General features: G+C 38.3%; 1 protein-coding gene across 1 annotated transcript in view; it reads right to left on the bottom strand.

Moving 5' to 3' along the window:
- LOC116854165 (GTP-binding protein Di-Ras2) overlaps positions 1 to 12,133 on the bottom strand; it is a 181,011-nt gene that overhangs the window by 115,423 nt on the left and 53,455 nt on the right. The window lies entirely within an intron of this gene.

The raw sequence follows: 12,133 nt of genomic DNA, 5'->3' as shown, positions 1-12,133 counted from the left end.
ATACAGAAATCTGATTGTGCCAATCAGATTCAATAGTAAAATATGGAACAACTATTTATGTGGTTGCTGTAACCAAAGAGCTGAGTTACTTATGTTGCAGCAGTGATAATACATGGTTAATACAAACGCGGCTCATTACGCGGTAACTACAAATGTGTATTTATACATTCAGAATCAGTTTTCATATGTATACATCTCTAGCTGTGCGCGGACACGGAAAAAACATGATCGATTCATACAGAAATCTGGTTGTGCCAACCAGATTCAATAGTAAAATATGGAACAACTATTTATGTAGTTGCTATAATCAAAAAGCAATGGCTGAGTTATTTATATTGCAGCAGTGATAATACATAGTAATAACGCGACTCATTACGCGGTAACTACACTGAGAGAAAAATTATCTTAAAATCAACAAATATTTCCTTGGTGGGTGCCATTAACATATTTACTTAAATCTACATTCTCTTTACTTAAATCAAATATTGTTTACTTGATTTAAATAAACAATATTTGATTTAAGTAAAGAGAATGTAGATTTAAGTAAATATATTAATGGCACCCACTAAGGAAATATTTGTTGATTTTAAGATAATTTTTCTTTCAATATACAAATGTGTATTTATACATTCAGAATAAGTTTTCACATGTATACATCTCTAGCTGTGCGTGTACACGGAAAAAACAATATGGTTGATTCATACAGAAATCTGGTTGTGCCATCCAGATTCAATAGTAAAATACGGAACAACTATTTATCTGGTTGCTGTAACCAAAGAGCAGTGGCTGAGTTACTTATGTTGCAGCAGTGATAATACATGGTTAATACAAACGCGGCTCATTACGCGGCAACTACAAATGTATATGTATTTATACATTCAAAATCAGTTTTCACATGTATACATCTCTAGCTGTGCGCGTATTAAATTGCTTTTGTTTTCTAACTTCGCTGCTTTGCAATATAACATTGATTAATGCAACTATATCAATATTTAGCGACATTTGTTTATGCAAAATGATCCCCTTACTAATTTCTAGTTGCCACAACCAGATCACGCGCAACTTCATTGATGTAGTTGACACACCAAAGTAAGTCAAATCAACCATATACATAACTATCATACAAAGATATGTTGAATGATGCAGCTATTTGCTTACAACTAAATATTTTTTATTAGATGCACCACATCTCTTTTTTCCGTGTAGGATTCTTCCGCGGCAACGTCGAACACACGGAAAAAAGGTTTGGTTGAATTAACTGAATATCTGGTTGAATATGAATGATCCAGAAATTCCGATTGAAGTAACCCGAATTCTGTTTAAGTCAACCGAAAATCTTATTAACTTAAACAGAATTCTGGTTACTTCAATCGGAATTTCTGGATCGTTCATATCCGACCAGATATTTGGTTAACCAAACCTTTTTTTCCGTGCACGGTCATGCAAATGGCACGCGACGGCCTCGACCGTCTTGCTAGCAGAAAAACCGTTTCGCAAATTTGGTCATTTAATTCAGCCGTTTCGCAACTGTGAATAAATGAGGATAAGGGAGACCGGCTCTAGCAGAGTTACAGGAGTCAGTTGTCACAAAGTTTATATCCCACGTAACAAATGGAGGAGCATATTATTCTCTATGGTATGGGTTGCTTGTATCATGTTAGTTGCACAAAGTGGCTTATGACAGAAATATTGCATGTGATATTTATAAGCACTGCTGGACACGGTGAGTACATTTTTTCATGTTTCTGTTCCTATTGGTACACCTCGATTTTCTGATCGTAATCTCTCTTCAGTTGCAGGAAATGTTACGGGTGCAGCTACACTGAGAAAAAAAGTTACTAAATTTAAAAAAAATGTTTGTTTTGATAGTGAAGTTTTGACTGTGAAGATATTTGTTTAAATTAAGTAATATTTATTATTTTCTAAAATTAAATAAGGAAGTTTTAAATATATATTTGTTTCTTTAATTTTAGAAAATAACTACTTAATTTAAACAAATATCTTCATAGCACTATCCAAACAAACGTTTTTTGAAATTTAGTAAATTTTTTTCTCAGTGTAATTTTTCCTGAATTTAGTTAACAGTTACTGCAACATAGTTTATAAATATGATCTCCTTTATTCCCCAAATGACTGTTTGGGTTAAGTTGACTTCAATTGAGCGGGACTAGTTGTAACACGTCCGTCACGTAGCTATGACGTGACTTATGCAAAAGCGCGGAAGCATACGCAATGTATTATGTTATACGTGTCATAATAGTGAGTTTGCTAAGTCCTATAGAGAGAGCACAAGGTTACATAGTTAACGCAAGTTGAGCATGACTAAGTTTATGAGAATTATTAAGTTCTTAGTTCAATAATTGTTCGTTGTACCTAGTTATAAGACATCACTAACTGGAAAAGACTTAAACTTAATAAAAGACTTAAAATCTTGAAATAAAAATAATTTGTCTTGTTTTCTTTGCATAAAAGACATGACTAATTCTGGATACGAGATAGAGATCACATTTGTACGACATTGCTTATAATTTGATAACTTTCTTGTGTATAAATATAAATATAAATAAGGATATTTTTTTATCTAAAGGTTTTACCTATATGAAAGTGTGCACAATATTAAAAAATATTGCATACATTACATTACATTATTCAATACGTCTACCTATCTTCAGTAATTCAACCATCAATTAGGTTCTTGCGCTATCAATGAAAACCAATGTACAAGCACATCCGTAACATATTACGTTACGTTAAGTACTGACAATGCAATGGCCATACCTGTACGTAAAATTAAACTTAACGCGTTTAAGTCAACGCACAAAGAAATCCGTAAACTTAACATGTTACGGATGTTCTTATGCTGAGGCTTTCAGCGCGGCGCACTCAGAGAAGAAAATATGGTGGTAGCAATTATATAGGTGGCAAGTATACGAATTTTATACGTGGAATTGTGTAACGTATATAGTTTAATCAACTATTTTGCAGTTATTGCAAGCCTTTGGTTGCGATAGTTACAAAATAGTTTATACATTAATACGTTAATTATACATTAATTCTGTATGTTTTTCTCTGAAAAATGCAATTAATATGTCAGACAACTCGACAAGTGGATTTCGATGTTAGCTATCGCGAGGAAGAGAAAGAAAGTGAGACATCCATGAAGAATGTAACGTATATAGTTTAATCAACTATTTTGCAGTTATTGCAAGCCTTTGGTTGCGATAATTACAAAATAGTTTATATATTAATACGTTAATTATACATTAATTCTATATGTTTTTCTCTGAAAAATGCAATTAATATGTCAGACAACTCGACAAGTGGATTTCGATGTTAGCTATCGCGAGGAAGAGAGAGAAAGTGAGACATCCATAAAGAATGTGGTCGTTTGATCTTTGCATTTCTAGACTTACGTTTTATCGTAGTAGGCTTACGTTGTGTTGTGGTGGTGCTTTGGTCAAATAAATTACCGTCCTAGTTGGCAATGTTCAGCGTTGCATACACGATAAGGATACTGTCCGACTTTCTTGTTCAGCGCTTCGTCTTCGAGACGAGGCTTCTTTAAACTCGGACTTCTTCAAACGAGCTCACTTTGTCACGCTGGCCAGTATCTCTCCGGGATCTCTCGGTCCTTACGGCGATTCACGTTTTCGCTCATATCCGCGGCAATCGCGCGCTTTCGTCTGTGTTAAGTGCGCTCTTAAGATGACAAACGAGAGGTGTTAATCAATTTCCAGCGTTCACTCCGACGGCGACCAGGCATTACGTCACGGTATTATTCCGCGCCGCTGTCGCGGTAATTAAAATGGAAACGTTTTCAGTGAAATATGAGGTGTCCCAGAGCGCTTCGCCGACCTCAAATTTAACGACAGCTTTTTTGACTAATCCTGCGTCGACTGTTTTCAACTGAAGTGTGGCGGGGCGTCATTAATTTCTGAGTTAAAAGTGATTGTAAATAAAGTGCTTGCCGTGAAGCCGCTTAGGAACGGTCGGAGAGCGCTCGTGTGACAAAAACCTTATTGTTCACTTGACTCAAGGTGAATTCTCCCTTTGATGACGATGAAACCCTGTTTTCATTGCACTGTATCTCAAAGTTAATTTCTCCGAATCAAATAGCACGCTATTTAATGTTATTTACTCCTTGGACTAAACAGGGATATCATTTGCGTCCGAGAATTTTCAATAACTTTGCATTTTCCCACAGCCTGAAGTTTCTAAGACTTCGTATGTATTCCAAAAAAAGCATATATAGCAAAGATACATTTGAGGCGACTCAATGTGTTACGAATGTACCAATATAAGCCAGGACTGCTGCCATTTACTTGCGGCCTAGTCCACGAGATGGGAGAGGGATAACAACTTCCCGAGAACCAAGACCTCAACTGATAATTACTGAGACCTTGGAGTACCTAGCAGTGTCGCCAACGTTATTAAACAAAATATATCGCTCGAGGTACGCTCAGATCCCACCTTGTCTTATTCTCAGGTTAAGGAAGATATCTATTTGTCGTAAGGGTAACACTGAAAGCACAAAGGCTCCCCGCAATGTATTAAGGGGATACACTCGAATTCGACGATAAACAATCGTCTCTCGATTGGACTCTTCGAAAAACCCCCAGCGCCGATAATTGAAAAGGGCAAGCACATCGCGTTCGTTACGAGTGGCGGTCACAAGAGAGGGTTGCCTCGACGCAACCTTATTACGTCTTTGAGATATTTGACTTGATCTCGACGGGACGAGAGTGGATATCGCGAGGCGACGGTGGCGACGATTTCCTTCTCGGTGAGAAAGGAATTTCGTAATACGTAATTCGCAGGGCTCGTATCTACCGAAAACGAGCGAGCCGTTTGTTTGCAAGTTCTTGCCGGGTCTAATATTCTCCGCGAGGAGCCGCGCGAGAAGAGAGAGAGAGAGAGAGAGAGAGAGAGAGAGAGAGAGAGAGAAAGAGAGAACACGAGCCCTCCAGCGCCGATTCAAAGATACGGACGCGAAACCGGGTCAGGAGTCCTCGACGAGGCCTCCCCACTGGCATAAATGAGGTCCTCTCGATGCCCGACGGAGCTTCGACGGCCGACCTTCTGAGGGTCGCGGAGCGTCCGGACGGCGCCTTGTCAAAGCTTTAATCGGGAAGACGAAGAACTGACGCGTCACACACGATGGCGCTGTGAAAAACGCGAGAGTCGAACTTCAGAGTCGAGAACCGCCCTTTGGGCGACAACCATTGTGCGCTACGAAGTTGACACGAGGGTGTCGCGATTTAACGGGAATCACTATGCGGTGCGCGCATAGTGGGGCAGCGAAACGCGAGAACGACAATCGCGACGGTAATTAATGGGACGGAGTTGAATAATACGCGCGTTCGCGCTTGCACCCGAGCGAAAACGTCGCTTTCACACTGGCCTCGCAAATTGGTCGGACTTAAAAAGGGAAAATCTGAGATGTACGCAAGTCTGGCAACAGCTTGTCGACGCGTATTTATCGGAGAACAACGAAATAGAAATATGGAGAAATTATCGAAATTTGCCCGGTCGAATCTGGACCGAAGTCCTTCTTTGAGCCTTGACAACCCTTATAGAAATGTAATACTGATAACTATTTTATTACTCGTACGAGTAATAAAATTATTGAACGACAGTAATTATCACTGACCAAATTATTACTTATCAGTATTACATTTCTATAAGGGAAAACGACGCTTGAAAAAATCCAGATCCTCTCGCGAGTGTCTCGTTTCTCCCGAGCACTTATCATTCGACAGGATCGAATCGCGACAGGAGATAAAACACGCGCTAATAACTCACGAGAAGGGGAGTAATTAAGCGTGCGAAAAAAAGACGATCAATGTATAAAAATAATTCGCCTGAGGGGGTCGGTCTGGGGTTGGAGCTCTGTGTTATGTTTCGATTATGATCCGCTTCTTCGGAGAGGGTCCAGCTGCGCCGACCACTCGTGCTCGCGAAAAAGAGAGTGTGTTAGGCAAAGCCCCATATAAAGGGTCGAGTGGTTCTCGACCATGCCTGAAGGCTTCTTAAATGCTCGATAACTATTTTCCGCCGGCCGGCGATTGTTAAAAGTGCACTTCAGGCGTAGAAACGCAACCGTAACGTCCCCGACGTTTAACGATTTCGCGGCGCTCGTTTCGTGCGTAAAATTTAAACATAAAAATAAAATAAATATACATACATATCTAGGGAAGGAAACACAGAAACAGAATGAGGGCAAAGAGAAACACTAATTGAGGAAATGAAAGAGGTTGCAAACACAAGGAGAAATACGCGTTGCCTACCCGCTTCCACCCCCGTCCCGTCCCCTCAGCACCATCACTCTCGCGTTAATCATGATGCTGTAAGCGACAACGAGGATGCACGTGAGAATTTTTTTTATAGAGAATTTTTTTATAGAAAGCCATATGGTCTCTCTCTCTCTCTCTTTCTCTCCCTCTCTATGTGACTGAAACTCGCTCGCGGGCGCGAGCGTTTTAAAACAACGATCGAGTAAATGAAAGATACAGCAACGGAGGCACGTGGTGGGTATAATATAACGGTCTCTGTGAAATCCCGCGAAGCTGTGTCGCCGTCGTCGTATCCGTCGTCTATTTCGGTCCGCGGCGGACGAGATATCAGGCCGCTTCATCTCGCGAAGCGCGTCGCGTCACCGCTGGAGCAGAAGAAACGTCCGACAGTTACCTTATTATTTATCGCGTCATAAAGGATCGCATATGCGACGACAAACGCGGTGCAGCACTTCTCCTCCGGTAGCAAATTTTATTCCCAGGTATGGTGGAATTATCTCTTCACTTTTCTCTCTCTCTCTCTCTTTCTCCCTTCCCCTTCTTCCTCCCCGATCCCTCTCACTCTCCCTTTTTTATTCCTCCTCCTCGCGGACTTGCGGTTTCGCCACCAAGCGAAAAGGTTTTTCGCTATTCTGGCAGAGATACGATGGCGGCGGCGGTTTTGCTCTTCGCAATCTCTCGTTCCGTTGAAAATAGGGGTTAGAACTGTTTTTTCCACGCGCGAATTTGCCCGGCGCGTTGCATTACGAAGCTCGTCTGTCTCAGTATGCGAAATTTAGCCGTGGGAAAATCATTCCCGTTGCGCGAGACATTCCGAAACTACTCACCCAGCCGCTCAGCTACGTGCTTCTCCGGCGAATTGAAATCGAGATTCCTAATGCAAAAAATGTTAAATTATTCTGAAAGCATTTCAGTCTTTTACGTTTCTCACTTTCCTCCAGCCGAGATAAGTTTTGCAAGAAATTTTGTCTGGAGTTAGACATCCAAGATACCATCAAAACATTACAAAGAAATACCTTCCTTTTTTGTGCTTTATGCGATAAAAATGTCTGTAACTATCTTCCCTTGTCTAAATGTACGGGACGAGGCGATAACTATCCAAATAAACCTTCATGATTCACGACGTGAGACAATTTCAAACTTTCGGAAGAAAAAATAATCCAATAGGAATTATTCTACAAAAAGATGTAGAAAGGGTCGTCTGATGACAATAACCCTTTTTTTCAGGTGAAGCCCCGAGTCGAAATTTTGATACTACTTTAACGCTTTTAAGGATAGTTTGCGTCTACTTAGATGGTTTATATTTATAGCCTTGGTAAAACTTACTTTGACGATATTGATACTCATTAATTTCTCTTTTGAACCTTTAACTCTACCTTGTCAAAATTTTGACGCTACTTTGACGCTACTTTGACGCTCTGAAAAATAGTTTAAGCCTACTTAGATGATTTACAACCTAGGTGAAACCAATTTTGACAATACTGACATTCATTTCCGTGTCGAAATTTTGACTCTATGTTGAACCTTAAATTCTACATCGCAGTAGAAGCTAAGATAACAAAGTAGGTTTAATTCTAATGATATAATTTATTCCTGATGATGTCTGAAATATATGCTACAAATAAAGTGTATATTTTGTATGCTATTTGACGTTTCTATTTCGTTATTTATTAAATTTTTTAAATATTTCTATAAAATACATATATTCTAGCTAGAAGCTAAAACTTCAATAGAGGTTCGCAACTGAACCTACTTTGCTTCCTAAGATCCTATTATTATACAATCTACTTTGACTAAATTATATCATTAGAATTAAACCTACTTTGCTATCTTAGCTCCTACTGCGATGTAGAATTCAAGGTTCAATATACACTGAGAGAAAAATTATCTTAAAATTAACAAATATTTCCTTGGTGGGTGCCATTAACATATTTACTTAAATCTACATTCTCTTTATTTAAATCAAATATTGTTTATTTAAATCAAGTAAACAATATTTGATTTAAGTAAAGAAAATGTAGATTTAAGTAAATATGTTAATGGCACCCACCAAGGAAATATTTGTCGATTTTAAGATAATTTTTCTCTCAGTGTAGTTACCGCGTAATGAATCGCGTTATAACTATGTATTATCACTGTTGCAATGTAAATAACTCAGCCACTGCTCTTTGGTTACAGCAACCACATAAATAGTTGTTCCGTATGTTACTATTGAATCTGGATGGCACAACCAGATTTCTGTATGAATCAACCATATTGTTTTTTCCGTGTACACGCACAGCTAGAGATGTATACATGTGAAAACTGATTCTGAATGTATAAATACACATTTGTACACTGAGAGAAAAATTATCTTAAAATCAACAAATATTTCCTTGGTGGATGCTATTAACATATTTACTTAAATCTACATTCTCTTTATTTAAATCAAATATTGTTTATTTAAATCAAGTAAACAATATTTGATTTAAGTAAAGAAAATGTAGATTTAAGTAAATATGTTAATGGCACCCACCAAGGAAATATTTGTCGATTTTAAGATAATTTTTCTCTCAGTGTAGTTACCGCGTAATGAATCGCGTTATAACTATGTATTATCACTGTTGCAATGTAAATAACTCAGCCACTGCTCTTTGGTTACAGCAACCACATAAATAGTTGTTCCGTATGTTACTATTGAATCTGGATGGCACAACCAGATTTCTGTATGAATCAACCATATTGTTTTTTCCGTGTACACGCACAGCTAGAGATGTATACATGTGAAAACTGATTCTGAATGTATAAATACACATTTGTACACTGAGAGAAAAATTATCTTAAAATCAACAAATATTTCCTTGGTGGATGCTATTAACATATTTACTTAAATCTACATTCTCTTTACTTAAATCAAATATTGTTTATTTAAATCAAGTAAACAATATTTGATTTAAGTAAAGAGAATGTAGATTTAAGTAAATATATTAATGACACCCACCAAGGAAATATTTGTTGATTTTAAAATAATTTTTCTCTCAGTGTAGGGTCAAAATTTCGACTCGGGATCACTTTTGCTTATTTGATATGCAAGATGGTAATAGTCATTGCCTCGTCCTGCACTTTGGCAACGATATTACACGTATACTATACAAGTGTCACAATTATACAGGGTGCGGCGCCAAAATCCGGACAAATGATACATTTTCTCCAAACATATTTTTTATTGCAAAAACGAAAAGGTTTGCAAAATTATTTTAACTACATTGTTTGTAAGGCCACAAAGAACACATTTACTCAATATATCTCCCGCTTGCTTGAATGACCGCCTCCATTCTCGGTCTGAAGCGTGCGCAGGCGCGCTTTAATCTGTCACGGTCCATATCGGTGAATGCCGCTTCAATAGCGGCTCTCAATGATGCGACGTTTGGATGTCTGGACTTGTTCGTGACCCTTTCAACTACGCTCCATACATAGAAGTCCAAAGGATTCAAATCTGGGCTGTTGGGAGGCCAGAATTCTTTCGACCAAAACATGTCGACGTTGTCCGACAACCAATTTTGCACCAAATGACTTGTGTGGGCGGGCGCACCGTCCTGCTGGAAAACATACGGCTTTCCAGACGACACAGTTTCCATCCACGGCTTCACTACATTTGTCAGAACACGCAAATAAACTTCTTTTGTGACATTTTCCTCTTTGTTAAAGAAATGTGGTGGCATGACATCACCCTCACTGGATGATGTTGCAAAACCTTCGTTGGACTTCTCCGACTCATTGTACTTTGCGATGACATCATACACAGTCGATCTCGGGTACTCGAAGAACCGAATGATTTCTGTCGCCGAGCGCCCAGCGCGAACACTTTCGATAATCGCGGCTCTTCGATTATACTCCGCACTTGGTTTCAACATTGCGACTGTTTCGAGGTTATGATGGTTCAGTACATGCGTCAAGCTATTTAAACGCTAATCGCGACATCTACCAGTGGTATAGAACGGCGAGAATTTCAAATTGAATTTTGTCCGGATTTTGGCGCCGCACCCTGTATACGTGGACGTGTGCCACGATAAGAGTGCAAGCGATTAACATAAACACGTGCATTGAGAAAAGTCGAGAAGAATGACATTTGTTTCGCCTTCATATGTTGATTTCTCATCGAGATATGAACATTCCAAGCGTTTGGAATTTACAGAAATGGCGTGCGTCTGACATATTATAATATACTTCACACTTGAGACTTCACTCCTCCCGCGCGCGTGACTCAAAAGTGCGCGCAGTACTTCAAACCTCCTCAAGAGATTCGCCGCGCGTCGATATCTCCACGTAAAAAAATCGTAGTAGTCATAAAACAAATTTCATTCGAGAGCTAAGAGTGTCACGATTCCGACAAGAGAACGGTCGTTTCTCTATGTTATCTATTAATATTACGATGTCAATATGCTATTCGTTCCAATCTTTTTAACTTTTAAATACTTTCATCCAAATCTTCAAATTTAATATCCCGACAGAAAGTGATCGACTTTCTTTTTAGACTGAAAATTAATCTGCGATTAAAACCGTGACTGTGATATTGATTCAAACAAATTGGAAAGGAATGAAACGCGAATCGCGGACGTGGAGAATGTAATCTCCCGTTTGTTATGGTTTTCATAAAGATAAATTGTAATATCATATTTATAAGACATTCTACTTTATATTTTTGTTATATTGACTGTACAAATGTACGATAATCTATTACATTGTAGTCCTCCTCAGGCTGGAACATTAGCCTGGGTTGTATAATAATCATTCAAACGGTATGATTCGGTATTTGCAGGATTGGAAGTGCGATATCGCGAAAACTCTTCATCATCGATAGCTCCCGTTCTTAATCCCTCCATTTGACGTAGAAAGGAGAAGATTTACGACGCGTAATCCAGCGATACCCGCATTTGCCGACTCAGAATTCACAGTCGTGGAGCGCGTTGTAACCGTCACCGGTAACACGGTAACACGGTTATGTAAATCGCTTTGGGCACGAAACCGCCCGTGCATATTGCGAGCTAGTTTCAGCAGCAGCGTCGAATCGTTTTCCGATCACAATTTGTAAATAATCGCCATGGCAGCTCACGCATTTCTGCGCCTCGGACGTCACACTTCATACGTAAAATCACGAAAATTTCTCGTCTCTTTTTCCTCGAATGTACATCCGTTCGCGCTTGAAACGAGGGATTTGCCCGCGTGTCGCGATCAATGAATGTTGTTCGGCGTGTAACAAGAAAGAAAAACATTCTTTCGAATTAAAGAGGACGTACAGTAATTTTCGTGGACAGAAAAGCTGTCTGCAATCTCTTCTGCGAGTTCTGGAACGTGCACGTGTGAACAAGACGTATGCATTCTAGAATTCACACAACAGCAAAAACATAAAATAAAATAAAAATAGAAAAATAAAAATATACTGCATACAAATAAATATCACTTGTTTCAAATATTTTATAAGTTTACATATTTGCAAATCTTATCGCAAGTATCAAATTTATTCTAAATACATTCTGAATAAATCTAGCATCTCCACTAAAAATATTAAAGCAGAAATTTATCACATAGAGTCGAACTAATATTTTCTTCAATAAAATTTTATAATATTCTTATAAATGTTTTATTTGAATACAATCTTTTGTTTGTTAATGAGCTTTTCTAAAATTTGTTATTGTATATTTTAAAACTATTATCGAAGAAAATATATTCTTTGATAAAGATGATATTAGATATTATTATTATAATAATAATTATAGATATAATACCAGTTAAATACCATTACTTAAAAAAGAAGAAAAATAAAATTAGTGTATCGCGTTTCTTAGTAATAGAGTGAAATT

Source organism: Odontomachus brunneus, unplaced genomic scaffold, assembly GCF_010583005.1.
Source record: "Odontomachus brunneus isolate Ranch 3 - 2012 unplaced genomic scaffold, Obru_v1 Obru_scaffold_009, whole genome shotgun sequence".
Lineage (NCBI taxonomy): Eukaryota > Metazoa > Arthropoda > Insecta > Hymenoptera > Formicidae > Odontomachus > Odontomachus brunneus.
This window is presented reverse-complemented; position numbering and strand designations above follow the sequence as displayed.